This window comes from Stenella coeruleoalba (assembly GCF_951394435.1).
Source record: "Stenella coeruleoalba genome assembly, chromosome: 16".
Classification (NCBI taxonomy): Eukaryota; Metazoa; Chordata; class Mammalia; order Artiodactyla; family Delphinidae; genus Stenella; species Stenella coeruleoalba.
Genome location: NC_137162.1, coordinates 40,429,212 through 40,451,658, shown reverse-complemented (window position 1 = coordinate 40,451,658; position 22,447 = coordinate 40,429,212). Strand labels below are relative to the sequence as shown.

At 35.7% G+C, this 22,447-nt stretch overlaps 1 protein-coding gene across 11 annotated transcripts in view; it reads right to left on the bottom strand.

Moving 5' to 3' along the window:
* The window catches only part of LOC307174951 (uncharacterized protein), a 592,470-nt gene that overhangs the window by 445,990 nt on the left and 124,033 nt on the right, over nucleotides 1-22,447 (bottom strand). For 10 of the 11 annotated variants that reach the window (XR_013824214.1, XR_013824215.1, XR_013824216.1 and 7 more), the window contains one exon: nucleotides 6,523-6,579. The gene's annotated coding sequence lies outside the window, so the exon portion shown is untranslated. Of the gene's footprint in view, nucleotides 1-6,522; nucleotides 6,580-11,307; nucleotides 11,330-22,447 lie in introns of those variants that run through there. The other variant, XM_079899588.1, reaches the window with a different exon arrangement.

Sequence of the window (22,447 nt, the reverse complement as noted above, 5' to 3'; positions counted from 1 at the left end):
GTGTGGGCTCTTCCACCTTTCCCCTTGGTCACATAAATGTATCCTCACACATATTTCACAGGATAGCCTTTGGTTGAGGTTTGTTTTCATAAGAATGAAATTACTATGCATATTTTTATAACAATACATTATAAACACACCTCTGGGTCTATAGATATAGATCTGACATATTTTTAATAGTTTCATAGTATTTCATCATATAAATATAACACCATTTCCCCCCCGTTCTTGGACATATACGTTGTTTCCAAGTTTTGCCACTCATTAATAATGTTCAAATGATTTTAATACACAAATTCCTTGCATTGTTGCTTATGATAGGATAGATTCCTAAATCTGGGATTTCTTGATCAAAGGGTATGTGAGTATTACAATTCTTAAAAGTAATTAGAAAATACTTTAGATAGAAGAGTAAGGGAACAAGTAAAGATCATAAGACATACTAGAAGAAGCAATTATCTGAATTCAATGTACTTCTTCTAATGGTAAAGTTGGGGAAGGAGAGAGGTTTGGAATCTCTTTAATTGACATATTTTATCATCACCTGACTACCCAATTTACCCAAATGTTTCAGGAAGAGAATGTGGATGGAGAATAAAATGGGATACAGCCCTCTCATCTGGGGAATGTTTTTTCTCCCCCTTGTCATGCTGAGGAAATAAGTAGCTATATATAATATGAACTGCTCAATTAAATAGATACATATCATATTTATTTAAAATAACAATGGATAATTTTATCATCAACTAGAAAAGTGATTTTACAAATCAAGATAGCATGTAGAAGATTAAACTACTGAAAACTATTTATATTAACTTATGATACACATGAGAAGATTGAGTTTAATAGTGCCTCTTTCAAGGCACAAAACTAATCATTTCTTTTAAGGCTCTGGTGTTGAAACATAACCACTTTTAAATGAGTAAAAGGAGGTCATGACCTGAATATTTAGATTGTTTTTCAACTATTATTCATGTAAAATATATTGTGTTCTGGATTTTATAGTAATGCCCACTTTATAAAAGAAATGGCTTTAAGTCTCTCTCTAGCTCTCTTTTGCCCCTTCAATATGGAATAAAGTTTGGAAAGCCAGGTTGGAAGAAAGGTTATGCTTACAATAAATAATTCACCAATTTCTTTGAATAGTTATCTTCTTTTTTTTTTTTTTTTTTTTTTTTTTTGTGGTACACGGGCCTCTCACTGTTGTGGCCTCTCCTGTTGCAGAACACAGGCTCCAGACGCACAGGCTCAGCGGCCATGGCTCACGGGCCCAGCCGCTCTGCGGCATGTGGGATCTTCCCGGACTGGGGCACGAACCCGCGTCCCCTGCATGGGCAGGCAGACTCTCAACCACTGCGCCACCAGGGAAGCCCACTTATCTTCTAATTAAAGGGTATAAATGGCTCATCCAATCAGCAATTCATTCATTGCTTATAGTTTTCAAAGACTACACAGAATTTCATATCTACAGATTTTGGAGGTATTGTATAAAATTACTGCAATTATTAAAACTGGCTCAAGACATTGGAAAGGAGCAATTAATGATGAGATTATTTGTGCATATTAAATAATAAATGTTGCTTTGTACATATAATTAATGTATTTATGTGAAAATAAAATACATAAACTTAATACAATATCAAAAATGTAAATAGTGGCAGGGTCCTCTCCTGTCCTCCCTTCTTTCCCAGGACTACTACTTTTACTAGATATTCTTCCAGAAACAGACAAGAATATGTATTTGTGTATATTATTGCTGTGTACATAAATCGTAGCCTATTAAGTATACTATGAAAAGCATCATGCTTTTTCTTACTTCACATTGCAGTCAGCTCTCCGGATTCCAGGGTTTCCCATACGCCATCTTATGTAAGGGACTTGAGCATTGCAGATTTGGTATCTGTAAAGGGGTGGGGGAGGCGTCCTAGAACCAATTCCCTGAGGATAGGAGGGGTGACTGTATACCACGTAGTTCCAATTCAGTACACATATAGCATAGAGTTCTTTTTAACCAACTACATATGGTCTATTTAATCATTCTCCTATTGTTAGACATCTACATTGTTTTTCTATGGTTGTTATAAATAATACTGCAATGAATATCTTTGCACATGTCCTATATATATTTGGGAAAATTCCTAGAAGTCAAAAGGTATATGCATTTTACATTTTGACAATATTGCAAAATTGCCTTCTACAGCAATCCAACCAGTTCCACTAATTGTGTGTGAGTTATCTGCATGCCTCTGCTCTCACCCACAAAATGTTTTAAACTTTTTGATATTTGCAAATATGATGAATAAAAAATGGTATATAACTTTCACTTTGTCTGAATATAAATGAGTTTGAGAATCATTTCAAATGTTTGAGAACTTTTATTTTTCCTGCTGTTTACATCTTTTGCTCATTTTTTTTCTATTGAGGCTTTGGTCATTTTTTATTAATTTGTTGTTGTTGTTTATAGTATTAAAGAAATTAGCCCTCTGTATGTAACATTTATGGTAAATATGTTCTCTTAGTCTTTTCTTTATCTTTAAAAATTCTTATTATACATACTTTTACATTTGAAGATAGGTAATTTTTACTATTGTAATAGATAAACATTCATCTACTTTCTTCTATGGTCTGGATTTGGTGTCAATCTTAGAACGACTGATTCCTAGATTTTTTTTAAACCCATATTTTCTTCTAGTTTCTAGTTTTATTTTCTTGTTTAAATCTTTAATCCACCTGAGATGTATTTTGGAATAACGAGTGAAATACCATTTAACTGTTTTCCTCAATCCATTCATTGACTATCTTTACTCCACAAAGAGTCAATGCCATTTTGTTTCATATAATTTATTTTATCTAAAAATTTCTATTAAGATACCTTTAAATAAATACAACATATAATGTTTTAGTTATTAGCTGGCCTAGTTTCCCCTATATTTCTTCATTTTTCAGAATTTTTCTGGCTCTGTTTGAGTCCAGGATTGTTCTTCAGAGGAGCAAACTTAGTTTGTTCTGCAAAAGGATATCAGTGGGAGGGGTAGTGGGATTTAGGAAGTATTTGTTTCCTAAAGTAATATAATTCTATTTAAATTTATTTTTTAAACTTCAAACAAAAAAAGGTTTTTTTCTTATTAAGAAGAGAAGATAAATCACTAAGGGTGCAGACGTGACATTAAATTAATTCCCTCTTCCCCAACACCCCCACCCCAAAAAAAAATAACCCACCTCTAACAACAACTTCATTCCAGTGGGTTTTCACTCAGAAGAACATTTTTGCGTTTAGGTATTCACTTGTTATTTGGGAAGTAGAGCATATTATCTGAGTTCCCACAACAAAAGAAAATTGTGAGTATGTTTTTTTTCTTCTTTTGCCATGTTTTCTGATCTAGTTTCCACTAATTAAGCAGCAATTTAGTCCCTTACACTTTGAAGTTTCACTCATTACCTGGCTTCTGTAAGTCAACAAAAGGCAACATCTAAAGCCCTCAGGATTGGGCCATCACTTTAGGGAATGCTAATTGAATGTAATTACTTTATTTTGTGCCAGGGTTCATACTTGTAACATTGCCTTGTAATAATTTAAATTGTCTGCATACTGCAGGGGGACTGTGTGACGCCAGAGTGGAGACGGCCAGGCAGCCACTTGGGCCTTGGAAGCAAAGTCCAAAGTAAGGAGACATTGTCATTTGGCTACCTACTCATTAGCTGCCCTCCATGGCTGTCTGTTGTTTTGAGTGGACAGGATGTGTAGTGACTGAATCTTGCCCCTAAAAATAGCTGTGAAAACATGCATTTGGGATGTACAGTAATTGGTTGCTTAGTTGATTGCAGATATTTTTAAAGACCTTGGGAAAAGGCAAGGTATTTTTAAACCATGACCTTACAATACCACTTTACTTCTCTCTCTCTCTCTCTCTCTCTCTCTCAATCTGTCCCTCCCTCCCTCCAAAGAGAAAGGAAGATGGAGAGAATTGTAAGGGAGCAAAGATCAAAAGGATAATAAGTATAGTATCCTTCATTATCTCATTTGAGAAATTTGAAGAACGGTGTGTCCTTGAAGAATCAAACCAAATCCTCTTGCCATTTCTCTGGTCTGATATTTGGCAACCACCTTGCTTCCAACAGGAAGTATCACCCACACTTCATTTTTTTTTACTGTATGTTGGAGGAAAGTTTATTGTAGAAGGGGAAAATTACAAGCCTGAAGCCCTTAACAAGCTCTGGAAAAGCTCTCTGACCCACACACTAGTTGCAGTCCAGGCTGAAGTTTTGCCTCTACTTCGGTGATTAATCATTGGTGAATCTGGTCTCACTAGCTCTAATAATAGGGCTTGCTTTTGACTTTTTGTGAACCGGGGAAATAAGAACATCTTCCCTGGGTGTCAGAATCCTCCTCTTTTGTTAATGGTGCCAGGAGGTCTACATCACTGGCAGTTAAATCTAACGTAAACCTTTTATTTTCAAATTATATTCCAGTTTAAAAAGAAAAAAATAACGCTATAGTTTTGAAAAAAAGGGTAAAGTGTATGGTAACAGGAAAAAAAATCACTGAAAAATATAAAATGAGATAGAATTGAATAAAGTTAAGTGTAAATCTTTGATTTATCTGAATCCCCTGTAATTATTTCTTCAAGATGATTAGAAGAATAAAATGACCACCAAAGTAATAGATATCAATTCTTTCCTAATATGTGCATATTTAGTTTGTGTTTTTTAGATATAATTCACATACCATAACATTCACCTTTTCAAAGTGTACAAGTCAGTGATTTTTCATATATATATACAAAGTTGTATGGCTATTACCACTATCTAATATCTAATTCCATAACATTTTCATCACCCAACAAAAAACTCCATATCCATTAGTTGTCACTCCCCATTTATCCCTTCCCCTACCAGCTTCTGGTGACCTCTTTTCTACTTTCTGTCTCAATGAATTTGCCTAATCTGGACATTTCATATAAATGGAATCATACAATATGGGGTCTTTTGTGATTGGCTTCTCTCACTTAGCATGTTTTCATGGCTCATCCATGTTGTAGCATATGTCAGTACCTCATTTTTTTTATGGCTAAAAAATATTCCAGTGTATGGTTAGATTTCATTGTGTGTATCGACTCATCCCTTGATGGACATTTGGGTTGATGATACTTTTTAGCTATTTTGAATAATGCTTTTATAAGCATTCATATATGAATTTTTGTGTGAACATATGTTGTCAATTCTCAGAGGCGTATACCTAAAAGTGGAATTGATGGGTCATATGGTAACTCTCTGTTTTACTTTTTGAGGAACTACTAGACTGTTTTCCAAAGTGGCTGTACCATTTTACATTTTAACCAGTAATCTATGAAGATTCCAATGTTTCCACATCCTCACGGAAACTTTGCTTACTTGTCTATTGTTTTGATTACAGTCATCCTAGTGGATATGAAATGGTATCTTAAGGTTTTGATCTGCATTTCTCTAATGACTAATGACATTAAGCATCTTTTTATGTGCTAGTTGACCATTTGTATATCTCCTTTGAAAAAATGTCTATTCAAAATTTTTGCCCAGTTTTAATTGGGTTATTTTTTTTACTGTTGAGTTGTTAAAAGTTCTTTATATATTCTAGATACTAAACCATTATCAGATATATGATTTGCAAATATTTTCTCCCATTCTGTGGGTTGTCTTTTCACTTTCTTGAGAGTGTTATCCAGTTTATTTTTTTTTCCTTTAGTTGCTTGTGTTTTTGCTATCTCAGCCAAGAAACCATTGCCTAATCCTGTATTCTAAAGATTATTCCTATGTTTTCTTCTAAGAGTTTTATAGTTTTAGTTTTTACATTTAGGTCTTTATTCCATTTTGAGTTAATTTTTTAATATGGTATGAGCTAAGAATCCCACTTAATTCTTTTGTGTGAGGATATCCAGTTATTCTAGCACCATTTGTTGAAAAGACTATTCTTTCCCCTCTGAATGGTCGTGACACACTTGAAAATTAATTGACCATGTTTGGGTTTATTTCTCTCAACTCTATTTCATTGATTTATTTGTCTGTCCTTTTGCAAGTTCCACACAATCTTGATTACTTTAGTGTTGTAAGTTTTGAAATTCAGAGGTGTAAATCTTTCAAATTTGCTCTTCTTTCAAGATCGTCCTGGGTGTGTGTTAGTTTTAACATAATTATAATAAAAATCACAACAGAAATGTTTGATCTGAGAAAACTGGAAACATAATTTGCTTTTAGAAAGTATTTTTTAAAGATCTTTTCATAAATAAATAGTTCCACATAACCTGAATGTCTGTCTATACACTACTCTCCAGTAATAAGGAATGTTTTTAATAAGTGGCCTAATTCATCTGAAATCCAATTAACATTTGGTGAATTAATGTTTTAGAATGCTAAAATATTGTGGGAATAGAGAATGCAATAGAATATTCAGACTTATATACTGCATGGAGAATTTGTGTTAGAATACCTCTGTTTTTCTTTCAGCTCTGCTATTTACTGCTCATGACCTCGAGTGAGTCACTTTACCTTTGCAATCTTGCTGCTCCTTTATGTAGTTTGATTATAAGTCCATGTTCCTGGCAGCTGGAAGGAAGGAAAGGGGAAGTGGTAAGCACATGCCTTCCAACTAAAGGCTCAATCTGAATATTACACACATCATTCACATTCATATACGGTTACCTGATCATCTCTAGCTGTTAGAGAGGCTAGGAAATAGTCTTAATTCTGGGCAACTGTATTCTTGGGTAAATTCGGAGGAATTACCTGCTAGAGATGAGATGGCACTGTGACTCCTCTATCAAACTTGGTAATTAAGGCCCGTTAACCCTTTATTTGCATGACCAGATTATATCTTTCAATCAGAAATATTTTTGCATGTTTTTAATAATACATTTCTTGTGATAATAAAAACCTTCTCAGAATGCACAGACAAGTTTCTCAGACTCTCCAAGAATGTTTTTGCTCCTTATTTTTAGATCTGAATTTTATCAAAATACTACAAGTCCTTGATAACACTGCAGAAAAGTTTATAATGAAAAACAGTAGCCACTTCTACAGTTCATAGCCCACAATTTGTTTCTGTTTTTAATTCCTGTGGTTGTTACTTCCATAGCTATATATATTTGAACTTCTATTTCCTATTTGATCTAATTTATACCATACTTATTAATTCTCCGATGTGAAGGGTGAAGATTTTATTCACCTACTCTATCCCATTCCCCCATCTACTCACTCATGTCAGTGTTTAATATTTTACTGTTAGTTCTTTTATTGGTTACCTTTATAATCTTTAATGTACTTACATCTCTGATTCTTATTCCATTAATTTTTCAGAGTATCCTTCTATTTCTACTTTGTAAAATGAACATATTATCACCCCCACCATTTTCTCTCCTTTTCTCTCTTTATTTCCCATTTTTCTGTCAACTACATTTTTACTTATACGTTATCAAATTGTGGATAGTTTCATTCTGCCTGACAATTACAAATTACAGTCTTGCTACACGTCTTTCCTATAAGTTGGCTCCAAAAGTTGGAGATCAATGGTAGGATTTACATTATTGTGACTATGTAAATAATATAAATTGGGTCAAGTAAAGTACTAGAATTACATTTTCATATTTACAGGCCCATTGCCACAACTGTTGAGCAAATTAAAGCAGATTGTTCCCAACATCAGTGTCAAATGAACTTTACTTTCTTATGACTCATCAATTATTTACACTCATGCTTTATTTGAGTTTACTTCTCAGCTGAAACAACAATTTCTTGTTCTTAAAATTTCTAATGTTCTTTATTTAATTTCTTGCAGTGTTTTCTTTTATGAGCTATATTTTCCTTCCAATTCTCTGTCCTATCATTTACTCTATTAGTCCTTTCACATAACTTTTTTTCCCTAAAAATTTTCCCTCTGAAACTTTCCCTCTCTTGACTCTACTCAACTGGTTGCCCTCACCCTGCTGCTCAGTTGCTATACTGGATCTTACCATCTTGCTTTCCTGGGTTGAAATGTTATTCTTTTGCATCAAATGAATTCCACTTTTGCTCTCACTTTGCTGAGACATTTCATATAACTTCCTAAGAAAATGTCCAGGAAATGTAAAATTGTTGAGTCCTTCCTTGTATGTAAAAAATGTCTTTATTCTGAGCTCACAATTGAAAGCTAGCTTGGCTGGGTAAAGAATCTAGGTTGAAATGATTTTATCTCAGAATTTAAGATGCTTTGCTCCATTATCTTCTAACATACCATATTAATCGAAGAATGCTTGTTTGATTCTTACTCATTTGCACAGAACTTGATGTCTGCTTTCTGAACTCTTTTATGATCCTATTTTTATTTTAGGCATTCCTGACTTTATTCTTTGAGCTATTCTCTGAGATCCCAAAGAAGTTTCACTGTCACTTCAGGTAGGCCTGTGTGCCTTGGGGTGACTATCTTATGTGTATCAAATCATCACTTTTGAAGAACTAGAACAGAAAAATCACAACTGATATAATCAAAATACACTAACTATAGTTTTATTTTCTTGATGATAAATTTTCCTTCCAAATGGATTAAAGATTTAAATTCTAAAATAACAATAAAATGGGCTGGAATGAAATACAGGGAGATACATAACTGATTCTGGTAATGAAAGACTTCCTAAGTAAAAAGTAAAGGGAGATACAATAGAGAAAAAGTTCATAACTTTGATTACATAAATTTGGGAAGTTTCTATGATGAAAAGATATAATTAAAATATTATAAGGCAATGAAAAACTGGGAAAATTATTTGCAAAATAGTCTTATACGATTAAAATGATTAAAAATGATGCTGTACCTACATATTTATTGACAAAGGAAGACACCCAAAATATCATTTAATGAAAAATGCATGCTTCAAAACAGAATATTTAGTATAATTCCAATATTTTATTGACTTTCGTAATTAAAAATCATTCCTGGTTTGATCCAGAGGCTCAAATAGTACCGTATATTATTACGGAGTACAGAAAAATATATACAGTAACATTGAGTGGTGTTCCCTGCAGTGTGATTTTGATTTTCTTCTTTATAATTTTCTGTTTTTTCTTAAATTTCTAAAATGAGCAAGTATTACTTTTTAAGCAAGAAAAAAAAGAGTTAACTCATTATATTTCTTCTATTTAAAGAGTTTTTGGTGTCTCTTGACAATCAGAGATCATCAGAATATAGATTTCCAACGGACATGGTGAGGGATTACCTCCCATTTACCATAATAGCTTCAACTTTCCTTACCTCACTTTTCATACAGGCCTTCATATTAGACCCAACCACAGTTAATCTATTTTTTCCCACATGTTATTTTCTTTCTGTGACCTCATGTTTTCTAATTATTTGAAGACAAGCACTCATTCTTTATTTGGAGAAAATGTTTTGTTATCCCTATCATTGGGGTGATAATTTTATAAGATATTAAATGGGTTTTTCCTTGTGAATTTGCCTATAAATACTTCACACTAAATACATAAATACTTCACACTAAATTTAGATATAAGGAATAACCCAGTTAATCAGACCAGAAGAAGTGAGTGAAGCTGCTCTTCCAGTAGACAGAGAGTAAGTTGAGTACTTATCTAGATAATTTGATTACTGTAAACAGTCAACTTTGCCTGAATTATCTGGATAATTGCCTCACCTCTCCATTTTACATAGCCTAAGGTTCTAGGTTTATTTTTGCATCCTATGAGCCACTTTCTGCAGTGATCAGCAATCAGAGAAAATCAGATTATCACTCTGTTTAACCTTCCTGTGCCTTGGGTAATTAAGTCAACAAATTAGCTGAAGGCTCCAATGCGGAAGGGGATTGGTAGACTGTGGTCAAGACACATATTTATGAATTTTCCCTTAAGCTGCTTTTCTTGAGGCAGCTTTGATAAGAAACATATGATGTCAATTATCATTAACTCTCTGTGGTTTCCGTGTTTAGGAGCTTGACCTAGACTTTAGAAGGCCGAGGACCCCCTTCGATGTGTGCCCAAGCAGTATATTGCCAGGCCCTTCACATTTTCCATCCTGTTATCTCACACTGAGAAAGGGGACTTAAATCACTCTTCACACACTCACTGCAGACAAGGGCTATACTACTTATGTGGGCTGCTTTTAGTTTTTCTTTACTGCCCTCTGGCAATATGCTTTTCTAATCAACTAAGGATCTTTCTTTAAGCTTATTTTAAAACATAAAATTATCAATATTTAAATGAAATCTCAAGGTCAAAGGGAAAATATATAAATATGAAAAGAATTCCTATCATACATAAATAAGAATTTAACAAAAAATACCATTGGTATTGTCTGAAAATCTAACCCTGTAAAAAGGGTTTTTGGTTTTGCCTTTAGATTTAGTTTCTCTGTGTGAAAAAGGCTTAAAGGATATCAGAATGTTTGTTTAGTTGCTGATGAGTCATAATACCATCTTTGAATACAAATATTGAAAAGCTACTTCAAATATTAACTTTTGGTTCATGACCAGGAATGAGGCTGACAGTAAGGACTTGTACATGCAAGCTGACCAGCTCCATCTGCTGTGGCTGAGTGCACAATTAAAAAGGGCGTTTCTGTCTCACTCATACCATGTAAGTACATATACCATTCAAGTTTTAATCAAACAAGATGTCTGCCTGACGGAACTCTTCATCTATATAACAGATAGCTTTAAGGAAAGAGATGAGCTCCCAGAAGAGTCATTTCAAAAGTCATTTTCATTGTCACCAGAGGTGAATTATTTGCTTATCTATGTATATATTATACTGCTACAGAAGAAAAATATTTTAAATATTATTGCTGTATTGTATCACCTCAAAATCTAATTGAAAAGTAACATCCCTAAGAATATGGAGTTGGAAAATGAATAATTGTACTTTGTAACTCATTGTTTTTATGGGAGAGCAATTATCGAGTGTCTTCTAATATTGAAGTAATGTAACTCCCAGGGTCACAGAAACATCTAGGTAAATAGTGTGTATTTATGACAGTGGGGTTTTGAGATTGTGGCAACACACTATATTATAATTTTATTTTGAAGCATTATTACCCATTCTCACTTTTAGTACAACAGCCAGAGTTTGATAACCATGAATTAATTAGAAATTCAGCCTGTTGTTTTTTATTATATGAAGAAACTATTACTGAATGTAAAAACGGTTGGGAATAGTGGCATTATCAGTATTGTTAGTTGATGTGTGCCTGTTACTAAACCTATGTGAAAATTTAAACTAAAATTAATTTTTAAAGCTGAGTTACACAAGCAAGGGACAACCCCATCTTTTCCAAGGACAGGAAATAAGTCTCACTTTTAACTGGACACAGCTTCATTATGCTAGATAATTTATCAATCTCATTCTACAGGAGCTGAAGAGAGAGTACTTGCAGTTTTCCCTGTGTACATGAAAGAGACACCAGATTAATTCACGTGTTCCCCAAGATGTCTAGAAATTACAAGAGTAAGTTTATGCAATTTCAAAAGAAGAGCATTTCATCTCCTTGTGTGGAGAACACCTCTTACTGAGTTGATCCAAAATGACTTGCTCAGTTTGCCTCCCAAGATATAATTTGGAAAAAAATAAATATTTTATGTTAAATAATGAAAGTAATACATGTTCATTATTAAAACTTGAAAAGTGCATAAAAAGATAAAAAATAATAGTTGGTCAACAAGTAGAGATATTTTTACACATTTTCCAGTGTTTTCTGTGAACATGCATTTTTCATAATTGAGAATGAAATGCATATTGTAATATTGATTCAAGCTTGTTCCCTACTTAGTATGATAGCTTACATATATCATTCAGAATTTATTATGTTTCAAGGGTCAGTAAACCCCTCTTAAACTGGTTGAAGCAAATCCAGAAAATTGTTGGCTACAGAACTGAAAAGTCCAGAGGAAGAAGTGGGTTCTAGCACAAACCAGAGATTCATCTGGACTCTGGTTCCTTTACCTGCACTTCTCTCAGATTTGTTTACTGAAGTTGGCTTTATCCTTATGCTAACTCCCCTCATGTATGGTACCAGATCCACAAGTATCAGTTCCATATTTAACACCCTCTCACCATGGTATCCAGAGAGTCGTTTTTTCTAAGGCACTCGTGAAAGAAAATTTTTGTTTCAACATTTCTAGTGAAAGCTCTAGACTTCACTCAAATTGGACCTGCTTAAATCAGGTGCACATCTTCAAAACTATTACTAGGATACGTGAGCATTTTGCTCTGACAGACTTAGATTTGGGGTACATGCTGAAACCCACCCAGGCCACACGGGCTGAGAGTACAATTGAATAAACTTTGTACTGCCACACTGAAAGCATTTTCGCAAATGTCCTTGTAATGTCTGTGTACTACCTCATTTTAGTGTAATCCCAACCTTTTATTTAACATTCTCTTGTTAGACATTTAATCTGCCTCCAGTTTTTCTCTAGTATAAATCATGTTGTGAGTGTTCTTTTTTTGTAAATTCTTGGCTGCCTTTGGTTTTAGTCCTTTAGGATAGATTACAAGTATAATCATTAGACCAAAGAACAGAATATTTTTCTTTGCTAAGTTGCTCTTTAGAAGAACCATGTTTCATATGTAAGGCTACCTATCTTATCACACCCTTGCCAGCATCATCATTTATGAAAGTCTTTGCTAATTTGTCTTGTGTAATATTGTATATTATGATTATTTTTTATTCAACTTTACTAATTAAGTTGATATTATTTATAATAATAATTGATAATAGTAATTGAGCATTACTGTGTGCCAATCACTGATTTGTGCATTTTATACATATTGGACCTTTTAAACATCACAAAAACCTATATAATTAATTAATTTACCAAAAGTAAAATGGCTAGAAGGTAGATGGCCAGCCAGGATTCAAATCCCTGTTTACCTGACTCAAGTCTAATCTTTTAACAATCATGCAAAGATAATTCCTGTATCATGCATAGTAAATATTTGTATTTTCCACTTTGTTATTTGGTTATAACACTAATTATGATTTGCTGTGAAGAATTCTAATCTCCGCTTGTGTCTAAAATCTAAAATAGCCAATGGATGTCACACATGAAAGTAACTAGAGAATTACAATTTTCTAAGAAAAAATGAAAAAGCCAGGTGAAAGTCACAGTTGCCACAAATTCCCATCATTCATCATTTAATACCTGGGAGCTAAACAAGTACTCTTTCTATAACTTTGTATTATTAATGCTTGCAAAATGGAAAAGAATAAAATAATTTATTGCTTTGCTCTCTTTCTACATCCTTGTTCTCTCAAATCCACATTGCTTTGGTAAGTGTTCTCTCATGTTTTTGTTTTTATTTTAATACTTTACCCAGATGTCTAGTTCTCAACAGGAGGATTTTTCTGTTATAAACTAGTTGGTCACAGCCAACAGCAAAATCTACACGTGTTAATAAACCATCTGTCTATAATTTGTATTGTATTGCACCACCAGGGACTTCTCTGGTGGTTCAATGGTTAAGAATCCACCTACCAATGCAGGGGACACGGGTTCGAGCCCTGGTCTGGAAAGATCCCACATGCCACGGAGCAACTAAGCCTGTGCACCACAATTACTGAGCCTGCACTCTAGAGCCTGCGAGCCACAACTACTGAAGCCCATGAGTCTAGAGCCCGTGCTCCGCAATGAGAAGCCACTGCAATGAGAAGCCCGTGAACTGCAACGAAGAGTAGCCCCCACTCCCTGCAACTAGAGAAAGCCCACGCACAGCAAAAAAGACCCAACACAGCCAAAAAATTTAAAAATAAATTTAAAAAAGAATGCTTACAAAGTTATAAAGGTAAAGAATGCATTGCCCACTTATAATATCTCCAAGTTATAGGTTGAAATGCACCACAATAAAGGGAAAATCATACAACTATTGTCTATGTGTTTGTGTTAGCTTGAAAAAGGGTTACATTCATAGAATACCTCCATGATATTTCTGAGGAATATTCAGAACAGAACAAAGAAACACATTATTCCTATATTGTGACCTTAGGAAGCTACAGGAGAAAAAACTTTGGTAAATTTTCTGGGGCATCAAGTTGCCCACAAAGTGATCAGTTTTTACCTCCTAATTCATTCCACTAGAAGTCTGTATAAGTCATGTAAATGACATATATATGTCACAACTCTCAGCTTATACTAGCATTAGGAAAGAAAAACAAATAAGAATTCATCATTTATCTTTATCCTTCCTCTTCCTCCCACTAACACACACACCACAGAATAAAACTATAAAATGTTCTTGGGCACTGTACCACCACCACTGAGAAGTCAGTTAGGTTAAGGGGATATACATGTTCTTTCTTACATTATGGTGTCTCCTCTGTGTCCCTCATATATGGAGGAATAGTAAGCTATTAATTTGGATAAGTTCTAAAGTTTCAGTCTCATCCATATTGCCAGATACTATTTATGTCCCTTTTCTAATAATTGTATGTTTATTTCCTTTTACTTGGTATATCTTTTCAAGTTATCATTACTATCTCTAAATATTTTATGAGCCTATATCATTTACTTGAACTCTTATTTCAATATCCTTTGAGTCTAAAATTCATCATACAGAATTAGAAAGCAAATATACATACACACATGTATAAAGAAGACAAATGTTAATTTTGAAATTTAACAAACAAAATGTTTGGCTAACTGTATTCTAGAAAAAATACACTTTATGACATATATAAATATGCTTTTTCTTAAAAATTAACAAAAATTTACTCCAAAGAAGTACTTAACAATGGGGACACAGAAGTGAGGTAACAGTACACTAATTCATAAAATACACTTTTTAATAAACTGAATATTAATTCTATTTCAAGAATTTGTTGTATGTTAGGAAGTCAGAGTCAACTTTGTTTTATTGCACTTATATCACTTTAAAAAGTTACCAGTAGAGAGGGACCTACAAAATGGCAGAGGAGCAAGATGTGGAGATCATCTTCCTCCCCACACATACATCAAAAATACATCTACAGGTGGAACAGCTCCTACAGAACACCTACTGAATGCTGGCAGAAGACCTCAGACTTCCCAAAAGGCAAGAAACTCCCCATATACCTGGGTAGGGCAAAAGAAAAAAGAAAAAAAAAGAGACGAAAGAATAAAGACGGGACCTGCACCAGTGGGAGGGAGCCGTGAAGGAGGAAAAGTTTCCCCACACCAGGAAGGCCCTTCACAGGTGGAGATGGTGGGGCGGGGCGGGGCAAGCTTCAGAGCCATGGAGGAGAGCCCAGCAACAGGAGTGCAGAGGGCAAAGTGGAGAGATTCCCACACAGAGGATCAGCGCCAACCAGCACTCACCAGCCCGAGAGACTTGACTGCTCACCTGCTGGGGCGGGCAGGCGCTGGTAGCTGAGGCTCGGGCTTCAGAGGTCAGATGCCACGGAGAGGACTGGGCTTGGCTGCGTGAACACAGCCTGAAGGGGGTTAGTGCGCCACAGCTAGCCGGGAGGGAGTCCGGGAAAAAGTCTGGAACTGCCTAAGAGGCAAGAGAGCACTGTTTCAGGGTGCGCGAGGAGAAAGGATTCAGAGCACCACCTAAACGAGCTCCAGAGATGGGCACGAGCCGCAGCTATCAGCGCGGACCCCAGAGATGGGCATGGAACACTAAGGCTGCTGCTGCAGCCACCAAGAAGCCTGTGTGCAAGCACAGGTCACTATCCACACCTCCCCTCCCAGGATCCTGTGCACAACCTCCCCGAGAGAACACACAGTGCGCTTCAGGCAGTTACAATGTCACACTGGCCTCTGCTGCCACAGGTTCTCCCCGCACTCCGTACCTCCCCCTTCCTCCAGCCTGAGGTGAGCCAGAGCCCCCTAATCAGCCACTACTTTATCCCTGTGTTTTCTGGGTGGGGAACAGACACCCTCAGGCGACCTACATGCAGAAGGGCCAAACCCAAAGGTGAACCCCAGGAGCTGTGCGAACAAAGAAGAGAAATGGAAATTTCTCCCAGCAGCCTCAGGAGAAGCAGATTAAATCGCCACAATCAACTTGATGTACCCTGCATCTGTGGAATATCTGAATAGACAACGAATCATCCCAAAATTGAGGTGGTGGACTTTGAGAGCAACTGTAGGCTTGGGGTTTGCTTCCTGCATTAATTTGTTTCTGGTTTTACGTTTATCTTAGTTTTTAGTATTTAGAGCTCATTATCATCGGTAGATTTGTTTACTGATTTGGTTATTCTCTTTTATATATATATATATATATATTTTTTCCTTTTTCTCTTCTTGTGAGTGTGTATGTGTATACGTCTTTGTGTGATTCTGTCGGTATAGCTTTGCTTTTGCCATCTATCCTAGGGTTCTATTTTTTTTCAAAAAAATTTTATTGGAGTATAGTTGATTTACAATATTGTGTTAGTTTCAGGTGTACAGCAAAGTGAATCAGTTATACACATACATATATCCACTCATTTTAGATTCTTTTCCCATATAGGTCATTACAGAGTATGGAGTAGAGTTGCCTGTGCTATACAATAGGTCCTTAATAGTTATCTATTTTATATATAGTAGTGTGTATCTGTCAATCCCAATCTCCCAGTTTATCCCTCCTCCCCCTGCCCCCGCTTACCCCTCTGTCTGTTTTTTTTATTTTATTTTTTTAGTATAGTTTTTAGCACTTGTTATCATTGGTGGATTTGTTTTTTGGTTTCAGTGCTCTCTTCTTTCTTTCTTTCCTTTTTTTCACCATTTTATTTTTAATAATTTGTTTTATTTTAATAACTTTTTCTTTCTGATTTCTTTCTTCCTTCTTTCCTTCCTCCATTTCTCCCTCTCTCCCTCTCTATCTCTCTCTCACTCTTTTTCTTTCTTTCTTTCTTCTCCCTTTTCTTCTGAGCTGTGTGGCTGACAGGGTCTTGGTGCTCCAGCGAGTGACAGGCCTGAGCCTCTCAGGTGGAAATGCCAAATTCAGGAAATTGGTTCACCAGAGACCTCCCAGCCCCACGTAATATCAAATGGCAAAAGCCCTCCCACAGATCTTCATCTCAACGCTAATACCCAGCCCCACTCAAAGACCAGCAAGCTCCAGTGCAGGACACCTGATGCCAAACAACTAGCAAGACAGGAACACAACACCACACATTAGCAGAGACGCTGCCTAAAATCATAATAAGGCCACAGATACCCCAAAACACACCAAAGGACGTGGTCCTGCCCACCAGAAAGACAAGATCCAGCCTCATCCAGAAGAGCACAGGCATCAGGGTGCCTACACAACCCACTGAACCAATCTTACCCACTGGGGGCAGACACCAAAAACAGTGGGAACTATGAACCTGCAGTCTGCGAAAAGGAGAGCCCAAACACGGTAAGTTAAGCAAAATGAGAAGACAGAGAAATATGCAACAGATGAAGGAGCAAGGTAAACACCCACCAGACCAAACAAATGAAGAGGATATAGGCAGTCTACCTGAAAAAGAATTCAGAGTAATGACAGTAAAGATGATCTAAAATCTTGGAAATAGAATGGAGAAAATACAAGAAACATTTAACAAGGACCTAGAAGAACTAAAGAGCAAACAAACAATGATGAACAACACAAGAAATGAAATAAAAAGTTCTCTAGAAGGAATCAACAGTAGAATAACTGAGGCAGAAAAACAGATAAGTGACCTGGAAGATAAAATAGTGGAAATAACTACTGCAGAGCAGAATAAAGAAAAAAAAATGAAAAGAATGACGACATTCTCACAGACCTCATTAAATATTAAACGCACCAACGTTCGAATTATAGGGGTCCCAGAAGAAGAAGAGAAAAAGAAAGGGACTCAGTAAATATTTGAAGAAATTATAGTTGAAAACTTCCCTAATATGGCAAAGGAAACAGCCAATCAAGTCCAGGAAACGCAGCGAGTCCCATACAGGATAAATCCAAGGAAAAACACAGCAAGACACATATTAATCAAACTATCAAAATTAAATACAAAGAAAAAATATTAAAAGCAGCAAGGGAAAAGCAACAAATAACGTACAAAGGAATCCATATAAGGTTAACAGCTGATCTTTCAGCAGAAACTCTGCAAGCCAGAAGGGAGTGGCAGGACATACTTAAAGTGATGAAAGGGAAAAAACCTACAACGAAGATTACTCTACCCAGCAAGGATCTCATTCAGATTCAACGGAGAAATTAAAACCTTTAAAGACAAACAAAAGCAAAGAGAATTCAGCACCACCAAACCAGCTTTACAACACATGATAAAGGAACTTCTCTAGGCAGGAAACACAAGAGAAGGAAAAGACCTACAATAACAAACCCAAAACAATTAAGAAAATGGTAATAGGAACATACATATCGATAACTACATTAAATGTAAATAGATTAAGTGCTCCAACAAAAAGACATAGACTGGCTGAATGGATACAAAAACAAGACACGTTTATATGCTGTCTACAAACCTAGGGACACATACAGACTGAAAGTGAGGGGATGGAAAAAGATATTCCATGAAAATGGAAACCAAAAGAAAGCTATAGTAGCAATTCTCATATCAGATAAAATAGACTTTAAAATAAAGACTATATACAAAAGACAAAGAAGGACACTACATAATGATCAAGGGATCAATCCAAGACGAAGATATAACAAATGTAAATATTTACGCACTCAATATAGGAGCACCTCAACACATAAAGCAAATGTTAACAGCCATAAAAGGGGAACTCGACAATAACACAATCATAGTGGGGAACTTTAACACCCCACTTTTACCAATGGACAGATCATCCAAAATGAATATAAATAAGGAAACACAAGCTTTAAATGATACATTAAACAAGATGGACTTAATTTTTATAGGACATTCTATCCAAAAACAACAGAATACACTTTATTCTCAACTGCTCATGGAACATTCTCCAGGATAGATCATATCTTGGGTCACAAAACAAGCCTTTGTAAATTTAAGAAAACTGAAATCGTATCAAGTATATTTTCCGACCACAATGCTATGAGACTAGATATCAATTACAGGAAAAAATCTGTAAAAAATACAAACACATGGAGGCTAAACAATACTTAATAACCAAGAGATCACTGAAGAAATCAAAGAGGAAATCAAAAAATACCTAGAAACAAATGACAATGAAAACACGACGACCCAAAACCTATGGGATGCAGCAAAAGCAGTTCTAAGAGGGAAGTTTAGAGCAATACAATCCTACCTCAAGAAACATCTCAAATAAGCATCCTAACCTTACACCTAAAGCAATTAGAAAAAGAAGAAGAAAAAACCCCAAAGTTAGCAGAAGGAAAAAAATCATAGAGATCAGATCAGAAAAAAATGAAAAAGAAATGAAGGAAATGATAGCAAAGATCAATAAAACTAAAAGCTGGTTCTCTGAGAAGATAAACAAAATTGATAAACCATTTGCCAGACACATCAAGAAAAAAAGGGAGACGACTCAAATCAATAGAATTAGAAATGAAAAAGGAGAAGTAACAACTGACACTGCAGAAATACAAAGGATCATGGGAGATTACTACAAGCAACTATATGCCAATAAAATGGACAACCTGGAAGAAATGGAGAAATTCTTAGAAAAGCACAACCTTCTGAGACTGAACCAGGAAGAAATAGAAAATATAAACAGACCAATCACAAGCACTGAAATTGAAACTGTGATTAAAAATCTTCCAACAGGGCTTCCCTGGTGGCGCAGTGGTTGACAGTCCGCCTGCCAATGCAGGGGACACGGGTTCGTGCCCCGGTCCGGGTAGATCCCACATGCCACAGAGCAGCTGGGCCCGTGAGCCATGGCCATTGAGCCTGCGTATCTGGAGCCTGTGCTCCACAACGGGAGTGGCCACAACAGTGAGAGGCCCACATACCGCAAAAAAAAAAAAATCTTCCAACAAACAAAAGCCCAGACCAGATGGCTTAACAGGTGAATTCTATCAAACACTTAGAGAAGAGCTAACACCTATCCTTCTCAAAATCTTCTAAAATATAGCAGAGAGAGGAAGACTCTCAAACTCATTCTATGAGGCCACCATCACCCTGATACCAAAACCAGAAAAAGAGGTCACAAAAAAAGAAAACTACAGGCAAATATCACTGATAAACATAGATGCAGAAATCCTCAACAAAATACTAGCAAACAGAATCCAACAGCACATTAAAAGGATCATACACCATGATCAAGTGGGGTTTATCCCAGGAATGCAAGGATTCTTCAATATACGCAAATCAATCAATGTGATAAACCATATTAACAACCATATGATCATCTCAATAGATGCCTAAAAAGCTTTCGACAGAATTCAACATCCATTTATGATAAAAACCCTCCAAAAAGTAGGCATAGAGGGAACTTACCTCCACATAATAAAGGCCATATATGACAAACCCACAGTGAACATCATTCTCAATGGGGAAATTCTGAAACCATTTCCACTAAGATCAGGAACAAGACAAGGTTGCCCACTCTCGCTGCTATTATTCAACATAGTTTTGGAAGTTTTAGCCATAGCAATCAGAGAAGAAAAAGAAATAAACGGAAACCAAATAGGAAAAGAAGAAGTAAAGTTGTCACTGTTTGCAGATGACATGATGCTATACATAGAGAATCCTAAAGATGCTACCAGGAAACTACTAGATATAATCAATGAATCTGGTAAAGTAGCAGGATACAAAATTAATGCACAGAAATCTCTTGCATTCCTATACACTAATGATGAAAAATCTGAAAGTGAAATTAAGGAAACACTCCCATTTACCATTGCAACAAAAAGAATAAAATACCTAGGAATAAACCTACCTAAGGAGACAAAAGACCTATATACAGAAAATTATAAGACACTGATGAAAGAAATTAAAGATGATACAAACAGATGGAGAGATATACCATGTTCTTGGACTGGAAAAATCAACATTGTGAAAATGACTCTACTACCCAAAGCAATCTAGAGATTCAATGCAATTCCTATCAAACTACCAATGGCATTTTTAACAGAGCTAGAACAAAAAATTTCACAATTTGTATGAAAACACAAAAGACCCTGAGTAGCCAAAGCAATCTTGAGAATGAAAAATGGAGCTGGAGGAATCAGGCTCCCTGACTTCAGACTATACTGCAAAGCTACAGTAATCAACAGTATGGTATTGTCACAAAAACAGAAATATAGATCAATTGAACAAGATAGAAAGCCCAGAGATAAACCCATGCACTTCAATAAGTAGTGCTGGGAAAACTGGACAGCTACATGTAAAAGAATGAAATTAGAACACTCCTTAACACCATACACAGAAATAAACTCAAAATGGATTATGGACCTAAATTGAAGGGCAGACACTATAAAACTCTTAGAGGAAAACATAGGCAGAACACTCTATGACATAAATCACTGCAAGATCCTTTTTGACCCACCTCCTAGAGAAAGGGGGAAAAAAATAAACAAATGGGACCTATTGAAACTTAAAAGCTTTTGCACAGCAAAGGAAGACATAAACAAGATGAAAATACAGCCCTCAGAATGGGAGAAAATATTTGCAAATGAAGCAACTGACAAAGGATTAATGTCCAAAATATACAAGCAGCTTATGCAGCTCATTTTCAAAAAAACAAACAACCCAATCCAAAAATGGGCAGAAGACCTAAATAGACATTTTTCCAAAGAAGATATACAGATTGCCAACTAACACAGGAAAGGATCCTCAACATCACTGATCATCAGAGAAATGCAAATCTATATTTTTAAAATAAGAATATAGATTCTCCCCCCAAAGACATCCTGCACTTTCTGATTCCATTCCTTTAGTCCCACAGCCCTAACTCACAATATTTTTGAAATATATCAACATTTCCTAATGGGTTTTTTTTTAAACTGAAGAGATTTAGAGTGTTGAAGGGAGAAAATTAAGGAAAAGTCTCTAAGTAAATATGACTTTTCCCTAAGTCTATTATAAAAACACACATGAAGTTAGATATTCTTTAATAAAGGTATAAAAGGTATTCTTAGGAGCATCCCATGTTCTTGAACTTGCCTCCCTGAGTTCCCTCAAACTCAGGTTTGAGTTTCTGGGAAAGCCATCCCTCCTCTAACTCTTCTCTGTGAGTTACCACCTTAGGGAATGCAAACCCAACTCCACAACAGGTCTTCCTTCAGGCTCACTACCTGCCATAGAAAACTTCCCCAGGACTAAGCTGTTCAGTTTGGCAGAACAGTGTAGACCTCCAGGAGGACACCCAAGATGTCCTTTTGCACTTCAAATGTCAAAGAGCACTGCAGTTGGGAAAAGGCTAGTCCAGTTTGGTTCTGTTGGAAATCTCCTCTTTAATCCTAATAATGTGAAGCAGATAGCTTTTGGGAGTGCTTATGTGTGTGCATGTAATCATGCACATGTGCACACACACACATACCCTAAGGAAAGAGTTTTATTCTCGTAGTTATTTCATCCTTTAGAGAGGAGAAACGTTTTCCTAATGTATTATTATTTGCA